The following is a 25683-nucleotide window of genomic DNA, read 5'->3' as shown; positions in this document are numbered from 1 at the left end:
CATTTTCTATTGACGAAGCATGCCTGGAATTCGGGCCGGCCTGTTCTCACGTGATCCTGAGACCGCTGCCTGGATATGTGCCCAAGGTTCCCACCACTCCCTTTCGAGGCCAGGTAGTGAACCTGCAAGCGCTGCCCTTGGAGAAGGCAGACCCAGCCTTGGCACTGCTCTGTCCAGTATGCGCCCTCCATACTTACATAGACAGAACACAGTGTTCAGGACCTTAGACCAGCTCTTTGTCTGTTATGGTGGGAAGCTGAAGGGAAAGGCTCTCTCCAAGCAAAGGCTGTCTCACTGGATAGTGGGCACCATTGCTTTGGCATACCAGCAGCAAGGTTGATCATGCCCCCTTGGTGTGAAGGCCCACTCCACCCGGAGTGTTGCTTCCTCTTGGGCTCTAGCGCATGGCGCCTCGCTAACAGACATCTGCAGAGCTGCAGGCTGGGCAACACATTCGCGAGATTCTACAATCTCCATATGGAGCCAGTGTCCTCTCATAAACTCGCTTTACCTAGCCGGTACTAGGATCTGCTCAGGTGTCTTCGCTTACTCGCCATTCCACTCTGTGGACTGAATACATGCAATATTCACCTCAGGTGAGCCTCCCTGAGAAGCCCTGAGTTCCTCCTGAAAGATTTTTGTAAAATTGTTGTTGATTTACATGTGAAAACTATTTAATAAAATAGCACAAAAAAAAAAAAAAAAAAAAAAAAAACATTTACAAGGTACACAAACAAAATCTTAATAGGTCAATATGAGCCTTCTCATTAAATTATTTATTAGTGTGTTTTATTAGGGACAAATTTGGGGAGAGGGTAAATATTCCAAAACTTTCTGAAAATGGAAGCTTTAGCGCAAGTTCTGCCGGGAAGACTCAATTGTTACGTCACTTATTACCTTTTCATATATCCATATATCCGTGTTCTAATACTTGTAGTATAAAAGATCAGTACTTACACATGTCTGAGTTCTCAGATGCTGACGCTTTCATTCACCTCCATCAACCCCACCACATACCTACCAGGGGGTTGGCTGCACCTTGCCTTCATCTTCAGGCAGGAAATGTAGATTCCGTACCCTCAAATTACGAGCTACGGATGGAGCCTACGCCAAAGAACTTTATATCATAATATTTGCTTACTGAGCTGTTAAAGGGATACTCCACTTTTTTTGGAAATATAGGCTCATTTTACAACTCCCCCAGAGTTAAACAGTTGAGTTTTACCATTTTCGAATCCATTCAGCCGAACTCCTGAATACACTGTTTGTGTATTGAACATCTAAAACAAAAAAAGCTTTGAAACAAAGATCAACCGCTTCCAACAAAGACTCGGTCTCGAGGGTGTGACCTGGAACAATGGCAAAGGTCTGACATGTCCCCCTCGTTTCATCACTGAGGCACAGAATGTGCAGCAATGCTCCAATCATCTCATTTTGTAAATATCCAACCATGTTGGTCCCCATCTGTTGATTACACACAATCACTTAGAGTGTTGCAATATAACTGACATTCTAGTTAAGCTTTTCTTTTTTGGTGGAATTATAAAAAAAAAAATTGTATTGCAAACATTACCAAATATGACCAAATGTAAAAAACAACCAAAATGTGTATTTACATATTTATAGTAATAGTAATGAAAGATTAATTTGGTCTAATATTATCAACATTTAGGCATTAAAAGTCAAAATATTACTGTAATGTTGATAGTGTCTTTAACGCGAAGCGCCCTCATTGGATCTGACGTCACGAGGGGCCTCTTTCGATAGGCTGCTGCAGTTGCCGCAGGGCAGCCAATGGGCGCCCGAGCCGTCTCGCCTGATGTCTGCATGCTGCCGCAACGCGTTTTACATAATTACAAAATTAAGGATAATTTTTGGCTTCAATATCTCGCGGAAAAGAGGTTTTCCCCAAGCGTAAGATATTACGCAGTACGAGAGACCTCTCGTAAGAGAACTAGGAATAAATCAAACCCTCAAAATCAAATAAAGTATATCAAACCTTTGTTAAAATAGAAACACTAAAGCAAAACCTACAGGTTGCATGTCAGTAAATGACCCCTGGGCCTCCTCTGTGGTGGGTCTGGGCCTTTCCTCCTCTCCTGTAGATGGATGGGGGAAGCAGAGTTTGTAGGACCTTCAAAGATGTCTCCCCTTTAGCAGCTAAACAATTTTACCATAATACATAAAGTTGCATTAACATTTAAATAGTATGCTGTATGTAACAATTCATATTTCTAAAGTAGCATTTCTGACTTTTCTGCCCTGGTGTTCATTGGCTCTCTTGCGCCTCCCCGGTCATATCCATTTTTATAATCTGTGTCATCTGTTAAAAACTATCCTGGTTCTGACAGAGAAATTACAGAAGACACACGCAGACTGTGCTGGAACTTAGCTTCTTCTGAAGTACTTGTAAAATATGCCAGCAGACTTTCCACACACAACTCAATAGCTACAGCCTAGACTAATTTCGCGCAGATTTTACGTGCAAGCCCTGTGAGGGACTAAAAAATACTGTGCTTGTATGGATTTCATTCAAAACGCTTTCCACACTTTTAAATACGAAACGTCCACAATGAATACGATAATTATGTGATGAATTTACAATTTAAACTGCATATTTCAAAAAGGCTGCTGATATAGCTGGTTTACAGCTAAGGATTTAACGAAGCTGTATTTTGTCAAAAAAACGAACTGGCTAGCTGTGGCTATTTAATGTTTCACAGAATAAATACATTATACCCCTCACAAACTTCCATATCAAAGACTGTATGCTGAACAGTGAAATTAGCTTGCTTTTACCACAACTTGTTAAAAATATAGGTAAACATTCATATTAACTGCCCGCTCCGAGTGGCGTGCTCCTCGAGTCAGAAGTGAAGAATCCGGAAAGTTCCGCAAAGAATGAAAAGGTAATAAACCAATTGCTGGGTCAAAATAACCCAACCAGCTGTTTATTTGTGAATGGCCCCCTTACAACTCATTTGACCCAGCATGACCAGCCCAAGGATGTGTTTACAGTACCCCAAACAACCCAGCATTTTGACCCAGCACAATCAACCAAACAATTTGTTTACAGAAACAACCTAGCATTGTTGATACAACCTAGCCTAGCATTTGTGTCAACCTAGCCAAATAAAAGGATTTAATGTGCCAATTTACAGAAGATCTCAGACATCACCATAATGAATGAGCTGAAAACAGGGAACTTTTGGAGACAAAGAGGTTTTTCAGCAGCAGTTTAACATGATGGCCCTGTACTTTTTAAATGCAGATTGGATAAAAACACAGTGATCACAGTTCACACCTGCAGTGAAGCCCCTCCCACAACAATTCACCAATAAATACTGGGAATATTCCCATCATCCTACAAGAGAAGGACAAACTCCAGGAGTAGCAGCTGAAATCTGTGTGACTGTTAAAGATGGAGTTTATTAAAGAGGAGATTGAAGACATGAGTGATCCAGAACCATCCAGAATAAAACATGAAGATACTGAGGAACAAATAGGTTGGTGTCCATTCTTGATTCTTCATTGTTGACTGCTTTGGTAGATGTGAATTAATAAGCAGTATATGGATGATAAATGATAGAGAAATACAAATGCACTTGAACTGATTCAAACTGTATTTCTGTGTATTTTAGACCAGGTGAGAGTGAAAGAGCAAAGACAAGAACTGAATGAAGTGGGGGAGGAACATCGTAACTTTAAAATTCCCAAGCCAAAAAGACGCACACCTGCACTCAGTGTGGAAAGAGTTTCACACAGAAAGGAGACCTTAAGATACACATGATATCTTATCATTGTGGAGAAGTGCCACTTTTTTTATAATTATTGACAAAATTAGAATATAGTAAAAGTTTTTTTTTTTTTTGGGTGGGCCTGTTGAAAAGTGGGGCCGTGCCTGAGCTACAGGACATCGTCTTTCAAAACATAACCTGCGCGAAAGAGAGAAAAAAATGAATGCGTCATTGTACCCAGCACTTCTGAAAATGCACTTCCGAATGCGTCTCTGTCCCCAGCACATTTCAAACCAAACTGACGCCCATGAGAAGTGGGAAATGTAAAACATATACTCTTGATGTGTAGAAAGTACTCTGAAAAAAGGAAAGTTCTAGTGAGGGAAACGGAAAATGGAGTGAGTTTAAAAAACCTATTGAGTTTGCCTGGCACACACTCTATAATTCAGGATGTTTTGATCTTTATGAAAGAAACTCAGGATTTAGGTTTTATTATCTTATTTTTATTTTTAAATTATTTTATGTTTATTTTTAGTGGAGTAACATATATAAAATGACATTCCAATGAGTTCACACCTCAATCCAGAAGGTGGCGGTAATGCACTTTGTTTGCAAACTGCCAATAAAAAACACAGATGAAGAAGAAGTTCCTCATGAGAGGTTTTGTTTTGCCCTGGTGAACATCTCTGAGCGTTTCTGCCTGTGTTTTTGTCTTCCCGTGGATTACTCTTGGACTGTTTATTCTCTTCGTGATTCTTTGCTGCCTGCCCTGGACTGTTTTCTATTGTGGACTGATTTATGTAAGTTTGCTGCCTGACCTTATGCCTGTTTTCGGATTACGAGTTGCTTTATCATAGGCTACTGTTGTGTTTGTGGGTTTGAGTAAAAAAAAAAAGTAAAAAAAAAAAAAAGAAAGAAGAAAACTCCACATATCATTTTGGTGGATATCGTCTGTGGAAATTTCGTTTAAATGGGTTTAGCTTTCATTTTTATGTTAATATGTTTTTATAGCAATATCTGTTTCCTGTGTATTATATGAATTGCAGTTACTGTTAGGGAGGACGGTAATTATGTCTTTTCTCATGCGTCCTTCAGCTGAAAGACAGTGAATCTGAACATGTTTATTGTCTCTAGGGCTGCAAGATATTGGGAAAAAATTACATTGCAATATTTTATCTTTCTGCAATAGCCAGATGACTTGAATAGGTCTATTTGGAAAGAATGAATCATTCTAGAATGACTTGGCTGATTTTTTTTAATTAAGTAAATCTGCATCTAGAAAGTAATAAACAAATTACAAGCATATACATACAATAGAACAAAGATATAGATGAAAACAATTTTCAGGTAAATCTAACTGTATTCGGGTACAGAGTCAGACATTGAATAATCAAATGTAAATGGGCCAGTGACAAATAAGGTTTTCAACTGATAAAAAAAAAAAATCAAATAGGTTAGAACTGCACATCAAAGTAGTTATTATCTTTATGGGGATGGTTTTTACTTACGGTTTTACTCTCAATTTTAAACAATGTATTTTAAGCGGTTTAACTGAGTATCATGTGACGACACCAGGATAACGTCAGAGCCATAGAGAGAAAAGGCTTGTTCGACTTGAACCGGCGCTGCACAGACCGATCGGTTTATGACATCAAAGTACCGCGAGAGCAATTCAAAAGCATATAGGTGCCGTCTACTTTCTATTCGCTCTCGCGGTACTTTGATGTCATTCACCGATCGGTCTGTGCAGCGCCGGTTCAAGTCGAACAAGCCTAAAGAGTTGCGACACTATTTGATGTCGCCGCTATGGCTGTCACGTGGTTCATGTAAGCAGGGATGGGCAGTATTTCAGATACATGTATTTAAAATACGTATTTGAAATACAAAATACTATTTTGTATTTTAAAGCCTTTGGAAAAATTCAAATGTAATTTGTATTTAAATACATTTAAGGTGAGTATTTTTGTATTTTCAAAATACATAAAATACTTTTTGCCAGTCAACCTCTTTATCAGGGTATTGATTTTGTGCATCAACTAGTTCAGACATTCACTAGCTCAGCATTGGATCAGCGATTCTTTTTTTTTTTTTTTTGGAATAAGGTGAGAATGTCATGATCTATTCTACTTGTTGATTAAAGTTAAAATAGTGCATTATTCACTTCAGTTAACATGAAAGAATAAAAGTGCACAGACAAGTGGGAAAATAGTAGCCTGGGAAAACCCAGACAAACTTCCGGCAAATTTAGATTTGCTCTGCAAGTAGTCTGGCAAAGAGCTCATTCAAGCCGATTTCTAATCCGTCCAAATGTGAGAAAACGAACAGTATTTATATCGTTGTTATCTCTTGAAAACAGCACACGTCCAAATGATCTGACGGCGCGGGCGGGTATAGATATATACATAGATGTCGCCTTGGCTACTGCAGTTCATTGGAACGAAACCGTAGCCAAGCGACATCTAGTGTATATATCTATACCCGCCCGCTGGCGGGTATAGATGTATACACTAGATGTCGCCTTCGCTACTGCAGTTCATTGGAACGAAACCGTAGCCAAGGCGACATCTATGTATATATCTATACCCGCCCGCGCCGTCAGATCATTTGGACTTGTGCTGTTTTCAAGAGATAACAACGATATAAATACTGTTCGTTTTCTCACACAAACCGCTCGTTTCGTGTCTTAGGCCATCAATGTGTACTTATGATGGGGAATTGTTTCATTTGGACATGGGGAATAGGCTCTATGCACGAACGCTGCTGACGTATTTCCGGTAGGATCTCAGCCAGCGTCTTTACTTCCTGGATGTTCGCCGGAGTCAAATGTGACGTCACGATATGGGCGTGGCCGCGAACTGGTTGGCAGAAAGAACCAACAAGTCGCAGCAGTCTACCTGTGTTTTGTCAGCATAATGTTAATTCTTTGTCCGAAGAAGCTAAAAAGAGATGTAATTAAGCTTTTATAACCACCAGGGTTCATGTTCTCTGCCTGATCCATATCACCTGAGTGAGAATTTTTTGTTGTTCTTTGACTAACGAAGTCAGCAAATTCGTTGGATTTACAGCTAAAAAATGTGGTGGCACATTAGTAAAGAAAGCATCTGTGAAAGCAGCGCAGTTTGAGTGTTTCGGAACGTATGTGATCGGAGAGAAAGATGAGGCCCTTCTCTGACTGCGTTTGAATGTGTGAGTTAAGTATTAAACTGTTGGTGAGATGAGATGAGATAATGCAACGCTGACATAGGCTACAGTACAATGACAGTTGCACAGATGTTGGGAGTTGGGAACCGGTGAGAAAATGTCCGGTAGCCTACCCGGTAACTTTACCAGTAATATTAATTTAGTTCTGCTTAACGGTTCCTGAACGCTGTAACTAACAGCTGCCCAGCCATGAACACAGCCGCGTGTGATTTGTTTACATACGAGCTGCACTAGGTCTATATCTGTATTCTAAGAGTTATTACTTGTATGGATCTCGTTAATAAATTGACAGAATTTAAATGTGTATTCTTACAAGTTAAAGAAGAAATGTTTGTGCAATTCCTTTTTTCACCTTTTATGAGGCCAAAAAAAACCTGTCTGGTAAAAAGTCACAGTGGCTGGTGGTCAAAAAAGTTAACTTTAGGCCCTGTATATAACATTGGTTGACACGTAAAAATGTATTAAAATACAATAATTTGCCCTTAATATATAAGGGTATGTACACAGATTATACACACACAGTACAGTATCCAATCTTGCCGATCACACAGCACGACACAACCATTTTTCTTCTGTGTTTGCGCTGCGAAGCAAGCGGCCATTACTTTTCTTCTGCCAACCAGAGCGCGTCGTGACGTCACGGCGAAGATCCCTATAGGACAATTCACTTCAATAAAATTCATTTTCTCAGAAACGGAGACAACGATTTTAGAAACTGATTCGCAAGTCGGATTTCGAGCGATATGAGAGAATACTCACCCTCAAAGTTGTCGATGTAGCTCGAAATTTATAATTTAAAGAACTTCTCTTTCTTACTCTTATCTGTGACAGTTAACTGCCTCACAATATTGTTAACATCATTCTCGTTAACCGCTGGAAGTTCTTGTAAACAGCGAGTGTAATTTGCCATTATCTCCACCTAATGCAAAAACGGCTTCTGACGCAGCACCGGATGTAACTGGGCGGGCTGAGACAAAACGCGGAAGCGATCGTGCATAGAGCCTATTGTTTTAATTTGGACTCTGTGCTTGTGTTTGAGACAGTGACCATCGACCTGCATTATATGACTGACAGACAAGAACGGTTTGACCAAAAAATATCAAAATTGAAACTACTGCGGAAACAAAGACACCTACATCTTGGATGCCCTTGAGGTAAGCTAAAACATATCAAAAATTAATTTCAAAGTGAACTATCCCTTTAATGAAGCTTTGCCAGACCATAACTCAGTTACTACTGAGAATGGTCTGGTTTTAACCAGGCTAGGAAAATAGCGTTAGCCAATCAGTCTTGACCAGTTGTTGATTTTTATCAACTAGCTTGTCAAATGTGTTTAAAGCATTACTGCATGTTAGGGCTGGGTGATATGACACTATCATAGTGATGATAGAAAGTGTGAATTGATGGAACTTTTTCTAAATCGTTTACATAGATGGGCCTAATTGTGGGGTAAGCAAATTTATCCGTGCAGCTTTTAGTGGGCAGGAATTATTGGAACGTTGGAGTGGAAAAACAAACACTGATGAATGATACTCCACAAAAATCTTCAGCTTTTAGTTTTATTGTACATAAAAAATAATAATAAAAAAGGGGGAAATAGTGTCAAATGAATCTAAATTAAATCTCTATTTAGATACACTTTCTAATTTGAATAAACCTATAGAAACAAATAAACTCCACATAAAATAAACATAAAATTACTTAAAAAGCATTGGACTACCTGCAAAAAAAAAAAAAGAAAGAGTTTGAAATTCAGTTTATGCTGTGGAATCAAAACTGATATTGAGAATTGTGAAAACATGATATTGTTACTGTGAAGTAAAATTGAGGTCATATCGCCCATCCAAATTCTTTGCTAGATATTAGAAAATGTTCCCACAGTTTTACATACAGTATGAATATTTTAATAGTGTTCCACAAGTAATAGACAACATTGTAACCAGAAATAAGTATATAAATGGCTGCTATTTTCCATAAGTTTATTTGTAATTGCCAGAAAGAAAGAAAGAAAGAAAGAAAGAAAGAAAGAAAGAAAGAAAGAAAGAAAGAAAGAAAGAGATGAGGTTAGGAATGAAAAGTCAGTAGGCCTATGTAGTTTCTTCATTCACTGTGACCTGCACTGGATGGCCAATTCCACATGTATTTTGTGTATTTTCAAAATACAAAATACTGTAAGTTTGTATTTAAATAATTTTTTTTCACACAGTATTTTGTATTTGTATTTAAATACAATTTTCCACGCAGTATTTTGTATTTGTATTTTAAATACATTTCCATGTATTTATGCCCATCTCTGCATGTAAGCCCCAATAGTTCCAAAACATAAGCTGGCTGTCATGTTCTTCTATGGGACAGACAGCAGCGATTGTATTATTGAACGGAAGGCCTAAATATAAAATAAAACACACACCCAAGTACTTTTTCAGCTGTTATTGCATTATTGCATTTTGTTAATGTCAGTTTTGCATTTGGAGATAAGTTTTAGGCTATATTTTTGGAGGGAAAAGCTTAGTGTTCATGTTCGCATGGGTAGTAGCACTGGCTTTAGCGGCTCTAACTTAACTTTTCCATATCATTCATCTGATGATGGACGTCTCATGATATTTATTTTAGCACAACTGGGCTGTATTAGGCTTGATTCCCGTGATTTTGCTTATAAATTCCGATTCAGCCATTAGCCTACCTTTGATCACGCAAAGAGGTCTGCGGTGGCGGTCCGTTCAGAATTCGCTTAGAAGCTATAGCTCACTTCTTCTGATGAAAGTGGCCACCCCCAGGACCACAACGTGAAACATGATCATGTTAAGACTAAGAATATAATTTTAAGATTAAGCCATACACATATTATCAAAACTATAACAGATTAAAAATGAATTTACGCTTTTATGTTTGGGTCTATAGGTAAGTGCAGAGTGAAGATTTTCCTCTATGGCTCTGGGTTAGTGTACAGAGTAGGCTAAGAGTAAGGGTAGCTGTAACTCAATCCAAGTAACTTAAGCAATTCACTAACAAAACACTTGTAACTTCTGTTACAGCTATTGAGACATCAATTAAGCATGGCTGATACAAATGAAGGTTTTCAAATAAAATATGTTTTATTAAACAATGACAGACAACAAAAAATGTGTGCTTGTGTGAGTGTGTGTGAACAAGAAAAACAAAAACCAGGGGCAGGTGATCCATGAAACAGACAGGAGAAACATAACAATCCTAGAGGTCCAGCATTGTTCACACAAGCTGCTTCACTCAAGACAACAAAACATAATGAAAAGTTAGTATATCCCAAAAAATTAAATTAAGATTAAAATTAAGTCGCTATAAAGGTGGCAGCGATTCATTACCGAGCTCTTACTGTCACAGCTGACGAAGTCACGCTAGCTAGCTAGCAGGCAGTGCTTGAAAATTGGTTGAAACAACCAACATAAAATATAAATAATTACGCCGTGCATATACAAATGAAGACCAGTATAAGCATCGCAAAGGGCCTCTGATACAATATAGACAGTTGACAATTCAAAAGAGGTCGATATTTCAGCAATTTACCTCTGGAACAACTCGACGCGCAGCAATGTAAGTTAATGGTGTCCAAATGACAGTGTTTGGAACTAATCCGATCTTCAAATCTCGGAAGTAGGCGGTTCAAATCAATAATAGCCTACTTAATGAATATATAAAGTGATGCAGTAAACAATATTTAGAGCTCAGAAAAAATAAATAAAAAATTGCACAACTATTTTTTCTCATTATATTGTGATTTCTTTAACCGTGACCCTACTTGTTCAAGTTCTTTACCCACATTTTAACACTGCAATGTGATTTAAAATGCAAAATGTCTGAAAATGTTTTACAGGACTTGGTATCATGTTATTATTGTTTCCTCAACTCCATGAAGTGAAATTATGCATTTCAATGGAAAAAAACAGCATTATCCCGCCTGACTTAAATTGTTACTCGGTATGACACCATATGAGTTAACACATGAATTGTCATTTTTACAACACTTACACATAATAATGTTCATAAATAATGAATGTTTAGGTTATACAATGTTTTTCCAAGGAAATTAATTAGGCTCCACTGTAAAGAAATACAGATGTGGTTTTCAGTGTGTAAACTGTTACACACAAACTCAGTGTGGTTTCTTCCCCGATTTGGCAAGTATACAAATACTTTTAAACAATTTTTTCATGTTTATGAATATCAAAACAGCACAACTTTTCAACATTAGGTTTAATTTATTACTGAAAAGTACCTTGAACCATTTTATTGATGATCATAGTCACTCTACATCAATATTCATAAATAATGTAAAGGGTTAAAGTAGGCGACCTTCACTCATTTCACTGAACATCATTTATTTGAACAACAAATTTACAAAAGCAAATTGAACAACTCATTTATAAAGAAAAATCTTATTCAAGTACCTTGAATCACTAAATTTCATTAAATGAACACATTTTTTTTTTATAAACAAATAAATAAAATAAAATAACAGAAGCATTTAGAATAAAACGACAACCAATGGAATTTTGCATGCAGTTGCAGGTTATTACCTCATCTCATTAAACCTTCTCCAATCTTGGTTGCACAGTTGAGCACTGCGATTAGAGTATGGCCATGGCCTGTTCTTAAAGGGGCGGATTCCCCAATATGACAGGTTGGACAATAACTAAATGTAATTGTAATTGAATATTATTATGAATTATATAATTTGCTAATATTCAACTAAACAATGTTAATGATATGTTAATATAACAATTTGAATGGAAATTATACAAAGTGAAGCTGAAAACTATATATGAATATATTGTCAAACACGTCATCCAAGATAACGGATGACATTATGGGCTAACAGAAAATAACTGTAATCCTACAGTATATGACACAATTGTTATCCGGTATGACAAAACTTTTAAAATCTTAATCAGGCAGTATTTTTGGCTACCTATAGAAATCTGCAACCATTACCTTCAATGTTCCCTCTAAGCTGCGCGCGTGCGGCCGCGCGCGCAATAGATTTTTCAGACCGCGCAAACGATTTTTTTTTTTTCAGGGGTTAAACATCTGAGCATCAAAGGCGATGGTAATAAACATTTAAAATACTGACATGTGACAACCAAGCTGGATGTACGTTAGAATGTTTACATACCGTAAAACTTCAAATAATAGCCGAGTCCCAAATAGACGTCTATTTTACACGCCTGGTGTGGATACAGGTTTGGATAAATAAAGGCCGGTCTCTAATAGAGGCCCGGTCTGTTTTTTTTAGTTTCGGGTTGTATTTAATCTTCTAAAACCCGTCAGATCGTCGGTTTAAGCCAGTTCTATGGTGCAGATTTGCGCACGCAAGAGAGCCCTGCGCATCTGGGCGGGAGCTGTAAGCGCAAGCAAGGCAGCCAGAGACAACGCGTCTATGACAACTCGAGGTATCACACACCGGACTAGAAGCGCCGCGTCGCGTCCATGACTATTCGAGGTATCGCACACCGGACGAGAAGCGCCGCGTCGCGTCCATGACAACTCGAGGTATCGCAGACCGCACCGGACGCACTTTGTCAGTTTATGGCCAGCAATATAGTTATGTTTAAGGACATTGTGGAATTAAGATCATGTCTGTACTAGGCTATATGATTGTACTGTACAAATACAATCGTTGCTAAGTCTGCAGTCTGAATTCACTTTACCTCAGAGCGTCCGTTTACTGAATGAATTGAGAATATCACCTGAAAATCCGATAACATCAGCAGTTTCCATTCAACCAGCTGATTTCTGTAAATGAATGTCAAACTAAATGTATATTGCAGCACAGGGTGAAGTTTCATTAAATTAAAGGCGTCTCATATAGACGCCTGTCTCAAATACAAGCCGGTGCAGTTCGGCGATTGGGGAAAATAAAAGCCCGGGCTATTATTTGAAGTTTTACGGTACGCATACATATCCTTTAGGCCAGTGGTTCTCAAACTTTTTACACCAAGTAAGTTACCACCTCAGAAAATATTTGGCTCTCCAAGCTCACATAATGGCCAATATTAAAATACAGTAGCATAGTATTCAGCTACAGTTATGCACAGCTCAAAAACTAGGCAGTTTTATTTATAATAAGAATATTTATTGTTGTCAGACACTTTAAACATTGTAACAACACAGTTTTAAAATCAACACTGTTCTGCTTACATACAGGTACTTTTTTTAATGATTAAATTAAAATGTATTGCATCTAAAAGTGAAATAAAAACTGTAACTTGAACTTAAACTTAAATATCCCCATAAATTGGGGATATTTTGGGAATATTAATTTATTTTTATCAATCAATAAATTCCACTAGAAACAAACTTTGTTGTATTATTTTAATTTAATACTGTGAAGCTGCTTTAGTACAATTTGTATTGTGAAAAGCGCTATACAAATATATTTGACTTGACTTGACTTGACTTAAACTGACTGGTAAAACACCATCTTTAAAATGTTCCCAAAGTCCAACCATTATAAAGGATATTGAATAAATATCAACCTTGTAGACATATTGATGCATTTGCTGTCATCTCTTTGAATCCCATATGGCTAACGCAGGCTCGTGGTCATTTTCGGCAGGTCGTGTGGTTGCGAATTGCTCACAGTACTGAAATGTGCGCTCAGAAAAAAAAAAATTTGCTCAGTGCTGAAAAAAATTAGAGGGAACATTGATTACCTTCAACTTCTAAATATGTAAATTCATGCTAAATAAACATATTTGCATAAAATCCACATTATGTTAGTTTAGCGTTATCCCATATGACACAGGATTTTACTACATAGTGTGCTAGTGAGGAAAACTGGTAAGTTAAACACATTTTATGAAAGACATACTTACCTTTCACCATTGTTTGGGGGTCCTTCAGGTCTTCCTGATTGTGTAACATGCTGTCTCACATCGTGTCAAAATAAAATTCACAATAAAATTGCTCCAGTTTGCTTGTTATCCCGGATGACATTGGCTGACAGCCAGTTTTGGGACAGAATGCTCCAAAGCATAACAATCAACTGGATGTCATATTCTTTGTCATATTTAAATTATATTGTTGTCAAGACTCATACAATAATGCCTGTGGCAGAGATGTTAGGGTTTATTCGATTATATATATATATTTTTTTTTTTACAGTTTGTTTGGCTTTTTTGTATGTCACTCTAAGGTCCGGACAGTTATCCGGTATGACATTATGTGACTATAATGTATAATAATTCTGTAATGCCCTCAATATATGTTCATATCATTTGATAAACAGAGATCAATAGATTCAATAAATGTGCTTTTTATTAAACATTTCCTTATTTTGACTTCATAAAGGGGTTTGGACATCAAAATTGCACGTCACGTCATTGGGCCAAATAACACTGTAGCCTATGTATTCTTCACTGTATAAATTAAATAGAATTAATTTAATTAATTATCTTTTTTAAAGCAGCAAAAGTCATTTTCTCTTTCTTTTTTTGTTGTTTGATTAGCCTAACATTAGTGACACATTTGGTCATTGGTGTTTGTTCAACTTCAAGTAGAAAGAGAACTCGATTCTGGCGCGCGTCTTTCTGTGCGTCGTGACTGTGTGTGTGTGTGTGTGTGTGTATCACAGACAGCACGCTCAATTTGTTTTGCTTGAATGGTTTAATATGAAGGTAAAAGGATGTCATAAAGAATTGCATGCGCAGGATAAGATTTGTGAAACTGTACATAAGATTGCAAGTTTAAATTAAATTTGCATGCGCAAGAGAAGATTTGTAAAGGTGTAAATCGCCTTTCATGTGTAAGAAAAAATATTTGCAGCATTTTACTGTTATTTGTAAGTGTAATTCATGTATTGTGAAACTGCAGCTTCATGCTAACGCAAAATAAATAGGATCTGTATTCCTCTGACTTCCATTTTTCCACGCTTACACTTTTGGTACGGTTTTTGCGCACAAATACGGCCAAAAGTATCGCAAGCCTGAACAGCAATTTGCAACTGAAAGCAACAATGTCTGGAACTGCAAAACAGATTAATTGCGTAAAATTAAAACTTTGTTAAAAAGTAAAAAACTGTTGCAAATGTCTAAATGACTTGTTGTGTGCATGGGGCAAAAAAGTTCCCGAAATAACCCGATTTGTACAGTTGCTTCTTTCTTTTACATGCGCTTCCAGATTTGGCACGATTCTCTCACTCACTGCTAATTTAACAGAACAATACAGAGATTATGATCATGGTGGAGCTAATTTAACAGATCAAATTAGAGCGTTGCAAAGTAAACATGATCAAGCAATGGCTGCGATTTCCTCACTGAATCAGAGGTCTTATGTGTATGTCCTGAGAGAAAGACACATATTACCATATTGTGGTGATATGGAGAAAGATGGCAGGTCAGTCGATGATTTTATAGAGGAAGTCGAGTGGGTGCTGCGTGTTAGGCACCAGTCTGACCAAGATCAGTATGATTTTGTTATGTCTCTGTTAAAGGGTACAGCTTTGGAAGAGGTACGTCTTCGCAGTGTTACTGATGATGGGGTTGACGATTTGTTTGGGTACCGTAGGGAGGCGTTTAGAGATAGACGCAGCACACCTCAGCTCCTGCACAGTTGTTACAGCCGAAGACAACTAGAGGGGGAAAACATAGTGCCTAACACGCAGCACCCACTCGACTTCCTCTATAAAATCATCGACTGACCTGCCATCTTTCTCCATATCACCACAATATGGTAATATGTGTCTTTCTCTCAGGACATACACATAAGACCTCTGATTCAGTGAGGAAATCGCAGCCATTGCTTGATCATGTTTACTTTGCAACGCTCTAATTTGATCTGTTAAATTAGCTCCACCATGATCATAATCTCTGTATTGTTCTGATCCAAGATGGCGGCGCGAGTACATCGCGAGGCTCGCGGTCTCTCCAGATTATGTAATTTAGCAGTATTTTTCTTGCTCATTTCGGGTCTGTTCGTCCAGAACAGTTGTGCCTTAACATCGTACACCCAAGGTGAGCTTTTGGATATTGGTTTGCGAATTTCCGACAGTTTTATGGACAACCTTCGACTCCTTCCTGAGATCGCCAGATCACCCGAGGCTATGCACTCTGCCCGGCCGGGCGGAAGTGCTCGCAGGCGCCGGCGAGATCGTAAACAAAAGCGGGGGAAGCGCGGAGGACTAAGAGCTAAGCTAAAGCTAACACCACACCGGCTCTCTTTACCCAGCATTTTCCTTGCCAATGTACGGTCGCTGTTGAACAAAATGGAGGAGATTCGACTCAACATCACATACAGCAAGAGACTTTTGAACTGTAATGTTCTAATTTTCACGGAAACATGGTTAAACAGCGGAATACCGGACAACGCTATTGAGCTAGCGGGACGCCATACATTCCGGGCGGATAGAACATTACATGGCTCCGGTAAGACCAGAGGTGGTGGATTGTGCATTTACATTAACAAAGCTTGGTGCACAAACTCTGCTATTGTTGGGAGACATTGTTCAGCTAACCTTGAGTTTCTCATGGTTAAATGTAGACCGTTTTATCTACCGCGGGAGTTCACTTCCACTATTATAACTGCAGCCTATATTCCCCCGGATGCTGATGCCAAGTTTGCTATGAAAGAACTTCACGCAGCCATCAGTAAACAACAGACCGTTCACCCGGAAGCTGCGTTTATTGTTGCGGGTGATTTTAATCATTCAAACTTAAAGTCAGTGCTACCGAAATTTCACCAGCATGTTTCCTGTCACACCAGAGGAAACAAAACCTTAGACCATGTTTACACAAACATGGCTGAAGCTTACGTCGCGACACCCCTCCCCCACTTGGGACAGTCAGATCACCTTTCTTTGTTCCTCACCCCCAAATATGCACCTCTGATCAATCGCGTGAAGCCATCAGTGAAGACCATCAAGGTGTGGCCTGCGGGGGCAGATTTCTCACTCCAGGAAAGGTTTCTACACACAGACTGGAGTATGTTTGCTTCTCAAGCCACCAGTGGCTCTCACACGGACATTGACTGCTACACCTCCTCTGTACTGGATTATATTAATACCACCATTGACAGTGTTACAACCCAGAAGCAGATCACCACATACCCAAATCAGAAGCCATGGATGAACAGGGAAGTGCGACTCCTATTGAAGACACGCAATACTGCCTTCAGATCAGGAGATGCACAAGCCTATAGCACATCCAGAGCAAATCTGAAAAGGGGCATCAAAGAGGCCAAGCACTGCTACAAGCTTAAGATAGAGGGACACTTTTCCAACGCTGACCCTCGGCGCATGTGGCAGGGCATTCAGGCCATCAGTGACTACAAACCCTCTCACTCCACCCCCGCAGCCACTGATGTCAACTTCCTGAACGAGCTAAATGACTTTTATGCTCGCTTTGAAAGAGACAACAGAGAAACTGCCACCAAGCTCAAATCCTCAGCTGACCACCCACCGATCACACTCTCCTCCACAGATGTCTGCAATGCACTGAGCAGGATCAGCGCGCACAAGGCTGCTGGACCAGACAACATCCCTGGACGCGTACTCAGGGCATGTGCGGAGCAGCTCGCTGGGTTTTTTACAGACATTTTCAACCTGTCTCTTGCCCAAGCAACTGTACCAACATGCTTTAAATGCACTTCCATTGTGCCAGTGCCAAAACACTCCAGCCCGAAGTGCCTTAATGACTACCGCCCTGTAGCACTCACACCCATCGTAATGAAGTGCTTTGAGCGGCTGGTCCTGGCACACCTAAAAGACTCTCTACCATCCACATTGGACTCACACCAGTTTGCCTACCGTAGCAATAGGAGCACAGAGGATGCAGTCTCCATGGCACTGCACTCTGTGCTCACACATCTGGACAATAAGAACACTTATGCACGCATGCTGTTTGTTGACTTCAGCTCAGCATTCAACACTGTCATCCCAACTAAGTTAATAGCCAAACTTGGAGACCTGGGCTTCAACACCTCCATGTGCAACTGGATTTTGGACTTCTTGACCAACAGACCCCAGAATGTTCGATCAGGCTCCAACTGCTCCACATCCATCACACTCAACACTGGTGTACCACAGGGCTGTGTGCTAAGCCCGTTCCTCTACTCCCTCTTCACCTCCGACTGCAAGCCTGTGTACGGATCTAATTCCATCGTCAAGTTTGCGGACGACACTACGGTGATTGGTCTCATCAGCAACAACGATGAGACTGCCTATAGGGAGGAGATCAAGCACCTGGCCACATGGTGCACCGAAAATAACCAGCTCCTCAACACCACCAAAACGAAGGAGCTCATCGTGGACTTCAGGAAAGTGTCAAGAGGCACACACGACACCATCCACATCAATGGAATGGCTGTTGAGCGTGTCTCCAGTTTCAAGTTCCTGGGGACCCACATCTCGGCGGACATGACCTGGACAACCAACACCTCCAGCCTGGTCAAGAAGGCTCACCAGCGCCTCTTCTTCCTGAGGACACTGAGGAAGAATCAGCTTTCCTCCACTATCCTGGTGAACTTCTATCGCTGTGCAATAGAAAGCATCCTGACCAACTGTGCTACAGTGTGGTATGGGAGCTGTTCTGTTGCAGAGCGCAAGGCACTGCAGCGGGTGGTGAAAACCGCCCAGCGCATCACTGGGACTCCACTACCTGCCATCGAGCACATCCAGAGGAAACGCTGTCTGCATCGAGCTCGCAGCATCCTTAAGGACTCCTCTCACCCAGCCCACAGACTGTTTTCTCTCCTGCCTTCCGGCAGGCGTTTCAGGTGCCTCCGGACCAGGACCAGCAGACTAAAGAACAGTTTTTTCCCCAGAGCTGTCTCTTTATTAAACTCTAACCCTCATTGATCCCACTCCCCTTATATACTGATTGACTCTCCTCTCCCTCCTCACACCTGCCTCCATTTTGTTATTTGCAATACTATAATGTTCATTTGCACTGCTGACTGTTATTACAGTAACAACTGTTTACATATGCATCTTGCACTACTACCTTGACTGGAATATGCTCATTTGCACTGCCGACTGTTTATTTACAGTACCGACTGTTATATATACATTGCAATATCGTACCTTAACTGTAATATGCAATTACTTTCCACTGCACTCACTCGGATAGCTTCTGTCCAAACTTTATTTGCACTACTTTAAATCCATTGTTATACTGCTCATTAGCCTAACTTATACATATATCTATTTGTAAAATTCTGTTTATAGTAATATCCATCTGTATATTATGCTCACATTCTGTTTATAGTAACAGCCATCTGTATATATATTCATAGTACATATCTATCTGTAAAATTATGTTTATAGTAACAGCCATCTGTATATTATATTCAGTACATATCTATCTGTAAACATTCTGTTTATAGTAATAGCCATCTGTATATTATTATATTCAGTACATATCTAGCTGTAAATTCTGTTCACAGTAATAGTTATCTGTATATTATATTCATAGGACAATCTATCTGTACATTTTTGTTTATAATAGTATTCAACTCTATATTTATTCAGTACATATCCATGTTCTGCACTTATGAACCACTGTATATCCTGCACTTGCTGCTATTGCACTTCTGGTTAGACCTAAACTGCATTTCGTTGCCTTGTACCTGTACTTGTGTAATGACAATAAAGTTGAATCTAATCTAATCTAATCTAATCTAATAAGAGACTTTTCTCATGCCCTATCACAAGCCCTTAGCTTGGTTTTGAAATGTTCTCTCAATGCTATTGCAAATGAAAGGGTGGCACTGAGAGATCAATTTGTTGGAGTCCGTGATCCATCTCTTCGAAGAGGGCTTCTCAAATTTGTGCGAGACCACCCTAGGTGTACGATGATAGAGGTGCGAGATGAAGCACAGCTTTGGTTCGTAGAAAAGCCCCCAGGGAGTTCAAAAACTACTAAGTCTCGATGTAGTACTAGCATGACACCATGTTCGATTCTCAGGGTGCAAGAGAAAAAAAGTGTCACCTTAGAGGATGTTCTCAAAGTGGTAGCCAAACAAGGCAAAGCCATTAGTGAACTAACTCAAGCCGTCAAAAATCTGACTGTAAGGGGTGGTAGTACCAGGGTAAAAACATTTATGCCTAAATCACAACCAAAATTCACTGAGGATGGATAATCAATATGTTTCAAGTGTCAAGTCGCTGGACATTTGGCAAAGAATTGCCCTCAGAAGCAGAGCTCTAGAACAGCTTGGCCTGTATCCTCTGACTCCCAGGGAAACGAGAACCCCCGGTTGTTGTGAGTCAGGCAATTCGGGGGAGACACACAGACTCAAGAGATGCACCTCCAACCTGTGACCAGTTATTGCAACGTGCTGTTGGTACATGTCCTTTTGTTGACCTTTCAATTTGTGGCGTCACCACTAAAGGCCTATTGGACACAGGCAGTCAGGTTAGCACAATAACTGAGCAGTTTTTTAGAGACCATTTGTGTGGTATTGATGACGACATTCTCTCCATGGCTGGTTGGCTAAAGCTCACAGCGGCCAATGGTCTTGATATACCCTACCTGGGTTACTTAGAGCTTGAGGTGGAGGCAGTGGGAATTAAGATGCCGAATTGTGGCTTCCTAGTGGTCAAAGACATCTCTAGCTCTGGAAAAAACAGTACCATGTATCATAGGAATGAATATAATCAGCCAATGTGAACAGTTGGTCCAAGCAGAATTTGAGACTACCTTAGCTGGGACAATTAGATTCTGATTGGAGACATGTTTTCCATAAAGTCCAGACATGTTCTGTGAACAGAAAATCCGTTGTGTGTGTAGCTGGAAAATGGACTGAGCGCATACCTGCAGAATCAGTGGTGACAATAACAACGATGGGCTTCAATAGGCGTGTTGGTCAGGGAAGTCCTATGTTGTTAGAGCCGCTCAGTACTCCGTTACCAGGAGGTCTGGTAGTCATCCCCACCCTCGTTGACTCGCATTGTCCCTGCATACCTGTTAAAATTCTCAATTTTTCTCTGGAGGACGTATGGTTGTCACCTAGGACCCGTCTGGGTATCCTATCAAAGGTGGAGTGTGTGGACAGCTTGCAGCGGTGTGAAGTAAAATTTCAACGGATCTCGGCTGACCTTGAACAGGTGACTTTAAATATGAGGGATGGGCAAGACTGAGACCGTGTGCACGTTATCTTGGATAAGACTGATGTAGGAGGAAGCGAGAATGAGCAAGCTCAGCTCAGTTCTTTGTTGACGAAATACATTGATATCTTTGCCCTAGAAGATGAAGACCTAGTTTCCACAGACAAGATCAAACATGAAATCCACTTAACTGATGATGAACCCGTCACACAGCCCTATTGTCGAATTCCTCTGAATCAGTATAAAGAAGTGAAGGATCACATATCACGACTGGTAAGGAAAGGATTCATACAAGATAGTAATAGTGCCTATGCATCACCAATCGTGCTGGTACGTAAAGCAGACGGCAGTATCAGGTTATGTGTAGATTACCGTGAACTAAATCAGAAAACAAAAGAAGACGCCTTTTCCTTACCTCGAATCGATGAGAGCTTTGATGCTTTGCAGGAGGCGTGTTACTTCTCGACAATTGATTTAGCAAGCGACTATCATCAGGTGGCCATGGCGGAAGAAGACAGGCACAAGACGGCTTTCTCAACCCCTTTTGGCCTCTTTGAATTCTTGCGTATGCTGTTCGGGGTCTGCAATGGACCTGCAACCTTCCAAAGACTGATGCAGGCTACCATGAATGATCTTGTTTCTGTTAGTTTACCTAGATGATATCCTGGTGTATTCTTCAACATTCCAGGAGCACTTTGTAAGGCTGGAAACTGTATTGAGCAGGCTGCAGGACACTGGTCTCAAGGTCAAGTAAGAAAAATGTCACTTTCTTCAGTCGGAGGTTGTGTTCTTGGGACATCAGATATCTGCCGATGGTATTGGCACAGACCCTCAAAAAGTGGAAGTTATAAAACAGTGTCCGGTTCCGTCTACACTGAAGGAATTGAGATTATTCCTTGGGCTCTGTAGTTACTACAGATGGTTTATTTAGGGGTTCTCCAAGATAGCTGGCCCACTTCATGATGTGGTGAATTCATGTCTGAACACTGAAAGCTCCTGTAGAACTAATGTCTTGTTGGGGAGTCTATGGACTGAACAATGTCAAACCGCTTTTGACACCCTCAAAGATCGACTTACTAGTGGCACCTGTCTTAGGGGTGGCTGACTATTCAAAACCCTTTATTGTGGAGACAGATGCCAGTAATCAGGGACTAGGCGCCATTTTATATCAGAAACAAGGAGATGTAAAACGTGTTATTGCCTTTGCCAGTAGATGGCTGAGAGACGCAGAAAAAAATTATAGAAATTACAGTTCAGTCCACGCACAGTGTGGTCATGGCGAGTGGAGGAACGGAGGAGTTTGAATGCCCCGCGTCATTTAAATCCCCTGTATGGGAGCATTTTGGCTTTCCTGTCAAATATAATGATGAAGGAAAGAGGTTAGTGGATAAAACCGTGACGGTGTGTAGGCACTGTGGCACAAGAAAGCCATTTGACAGTGGAAACACATCAAGCATGGCCACGCATTTGAAGCGACATCACCCCGGTGTTTCACTGACAGGAGTGAAAACGAAGGCTGCTCAACAACCGCTTATCACCGTGTCATTTAAGCAGCCCCTTGTTGCACAATCAGACCGGGCCAAAGCCATCACAAACGCTATCGGTGTGTTTATAGGTGCAGACATGAGGCCATATTCGGTTGTACAAAACGAGGGCTTTAAACACATGCTGAAAGTGCTTGAGCCACGTTACGACATCCCGTCGTGCACCCACTTCAGCTCACACTTTCCCCTGACAATGTAGACATCCTTTAGCCTGACTACGTCAGACTTCCTACTTCCGCTAATTTCATTTCGCTCCTGTAGTCAGTCTGAGATAGCAGCCTATCTTTCAGTTTTCCACCGGCCTTCAGACGGCCGGCCAATCAACGAACAGAGGGCGGGCTGAGAGCCGTGACGTAGACGCTGATTGTACCGTGGTGGATGCGTAGATTTACTTCACATAATCTGCAAAAGTCGTTCACAGCCATGTTCACTCCGGTATTTCACTCGATGGTTTAGTTTTTGCATCATACATGCGTTTACAGTGGAAGTTAGATGCGGCTGAGCATGCGCATAACACACGCCATAACCAAACGTTATGTGATTGGCTTACGGGTAACCAATGATTTTAAACTTCAGACAAGCGCCCCCCCGCGAGAAAGAAAACACTTTTCAATTATGCCCTTCCAGACTCTTTCTATGAAGCAAAGTGAAGTAGCAGAGTCTGGTATTACCAGGCTAGACATCCTTGTCTTCATGAAAAAAAATTGAAATGATAAGCTCAGGTATGCTTTGCTTTCTTTCTTTTATTCTTCTTTGATGATGTGGACATAGGCTTTATTTCACTATCCATGTTTCAAGGAAGATGATGTGCCGCCTTATGTTGCACTTTAAGTTGTTTTTCATTAATTATGTTAAAAAGAAGATATTATGCCTTGTGCACTTTAAGGTGATTTTATATATTTTAATTTAATAATTAAAAAGTGTTAATAAACAAAAAGACTAAACCTATGTTTATTTGTCTTGTCTTGTCTTTGTTTTGTTTTTTTGTTGTTTTTTTGCTGATCCGAAAAATTATCTGATCCGTGACTCTGATCCAAGAAACGATCCGAACCATGATTTTTTTTATCCGTTGCACCCCTACTAGACAGCCATTTGCAGGGGAGTGACAGCCAGCCCCAGAGGACGCAGAGTACGATGGATGTGTGGCAGTCTGCGGATGTATTCACCGAGGTTCAGACCTGGACCCAGCACTTGTGGCTGCTGGGATGCACAGCTGTAAAGTGCGGCAAATGCGGGCTGTAGTGTCCAACTTCAATGATGGTAATGAACTGGGTCAGGGAAATAAACCTTTCCAGGTTATTCAAATGATGAATTGACCAGCTTCCAACAGCAAGACACCGTGACTGGCGGATTCAGGAAGTTTTGGGATCAAAAGAGAAGACCCTATGGTAAAACACTAAGAGCTCTTCCAAAACCTGTTTGGTCAATGCTGAAGCACTGGAACAGCATTAAGGAGCGCCAGGGTGCCTGGGGGCCAATCGTATATCAGGTAGTAGGGATCGTGGACAACACCTACACAGTGGAGCCATTGGAAGGAGGGCCTACAAAGAGAGTTAACCGAGTAGACATCATGCCCTGTGTGACTCAGCCTACTCCCGCCCCTAGGAGACTGCCAAAGGCACGAGAGGAGAAGTCTGAGTCCCTTAGTGAAGTGGAGTCTGAGGATTCAGAGGAGGGTATAGTTTTGAGGGAGGAGAGATCTCATGTGCCTGCAGTAAGAGGTCTTAGTACCCAGTCTGTTGGCCAACAAGGTATAGGGCATGCGCCCAGTGTGGTACGCAGCAGAGAATCAGTTGATTCTGACCATGCCAATGTTCTATCAGAGCCTGCTGAGGCCTTAGAGACTGAGGAAAGGCTGGATGCAGCTCCTAGGGTGTTAACTCGTCCTGTTGCGGCACCACGCAGATGTAGTAGGAGGCCAAATGCTGGACGGTATTCAAATGTGCACCATGAGCCAAGGTCTGTCCTAGACTGTACCTCTATAAGTCCGGCAGCAGTTTAACAGATATTGGCTGATTTGAGTTCTGTTCTGTTCCGAGAAGCAGTAAAAGAGGTTAAGAGTACTCTGGTCTTAAATGAGTAATCGAGGGCACTTACCCTGATGCAGCGGAGAATGTAACCAGGTGATGGTTAGGGGTAGCCTGACTTCGTCATACTCATATTCTAGTCAGAATGTGAGTCTGATACTGCTCCATAGGACTTTAATTATGGGGCGTGTCTCAACTGAACCAGGAAAAAAAAAACTCTGCACTCAATTGGATAGACCTACAACCAGTCAGAGCAACGGAGTAAATGACGCATGTTCTTCATTCATATTTTCAACCAACAAAATGTCGCGGCTCTCTGTTCCTCTTTTAAAATGAATGCGCTGTGGATATCTTCTATAACAGACGCGATGGCGGAATCTACACATGATGTTTCATAAACAAAGTTCGGGAGGAACACGTACAAATAATCAATCCAATATCAACTTGTCATCAAACAATACCATGTCTAACGTTACCCTATATCAGCATGAGGAAGGATATTCACTCTGTCAACTTACCTAACACTCCTTGACAGTTTTTCAGCATCCCTCCACCACCCCGAATCTTCACTCTTGTCTTGGCTTGTTCTCTCACAACCAGGAATACCGGGGAGAGTATGGCTACCGAGCCCACAGCCCTCCTCGGACAGCACGTCATATACGCATCTGACATTTTTGTGTGAACTCGTGAAATCTAATATACGCATTTATTCTATCTGACTTATTTGCAAGTTGCAAGTGTGAACTCGTGAAATCTCAATTCTCCAGCGGCAGTCTTCTTTGTTGTAAACTAATTCAAATCAAGCGCTCTTTGGTGACGTGGGTGATTACGTAACTGCAGATCATCTGTCCATCATCGATTAAAGCCCGCCCTGGCAATTTGATTGGCCCGGCCTTCTGGGAGCCGAGCATAATTACTCCTCAACGGATCGAGTCCAGACCGAACTTCCCGACCAAAAATGTTGTGGGCGGGGTTCGGGCTGGCACCCAGGCTAGGTTAGGGGCCTTAATGCTTTTAATGTGAATAAGAGACATATCTACAGAAAATGTACTGGAGGGTCCTTTGACATCATCGCATATGCGAACGGGAAAATGAGC

At 40.7% G+C, this 25683-nt stretch overlaps 2 protein-coding genes across 6 annotated transcripts in view; one reads left to right on the top strand and one right to left on the bottom strand.

Annotated features, from left to right (window-relative positions):
- LOC311296649 (uncharacterized protein) overlaps positions 1–25683 on the bottom strand; it is a 483049-nt gene that overhangs the window by 396534 nt on the left and 60832 nt on the right. The window lies entirely within an intron of this gene.
- The window catches only part of LOC311296633 (uncharacterized protein), an 85894-nt gene continuing 64342 nt past the window's right edge, over positions 4132–25683 (top strand). For 3 of the 5 annotated variants that reach the window (XM_084418496.1, XM_084418494.1, XM_084418492.1), the window contains exon 1: positions 4132–4537. The gene's annotated coding sequence lies outside the window, so the exon portion shown is untranslated. Of the gene's footprint in view, positions 4538–7981; positions 8093–25683 lie in introns of all 5 variants that reach the window. The other 2 variants (XM_084418495.1, XM_084418493.1) reach the window with 1 other exon arrangement.

The sequence above is a fragment of the Rutilus rutilus genome (genome assembly GCF_951802725.1).
Source record: "Rutilus rutilus genome assembly, chromosome: 9".
In the NCBI taxonomy this organism is placed as follows: Eukaryota; Metazoa; Chordata; class Actinopteri; order Cypriniformes; family Leuciscidae; genus Rutilus; species Rutilus rutilus.
Note: the sequence above shows the minus strand (reverse complement) of the source record. Positions and strands in the feature narration are given on the sequence as shown.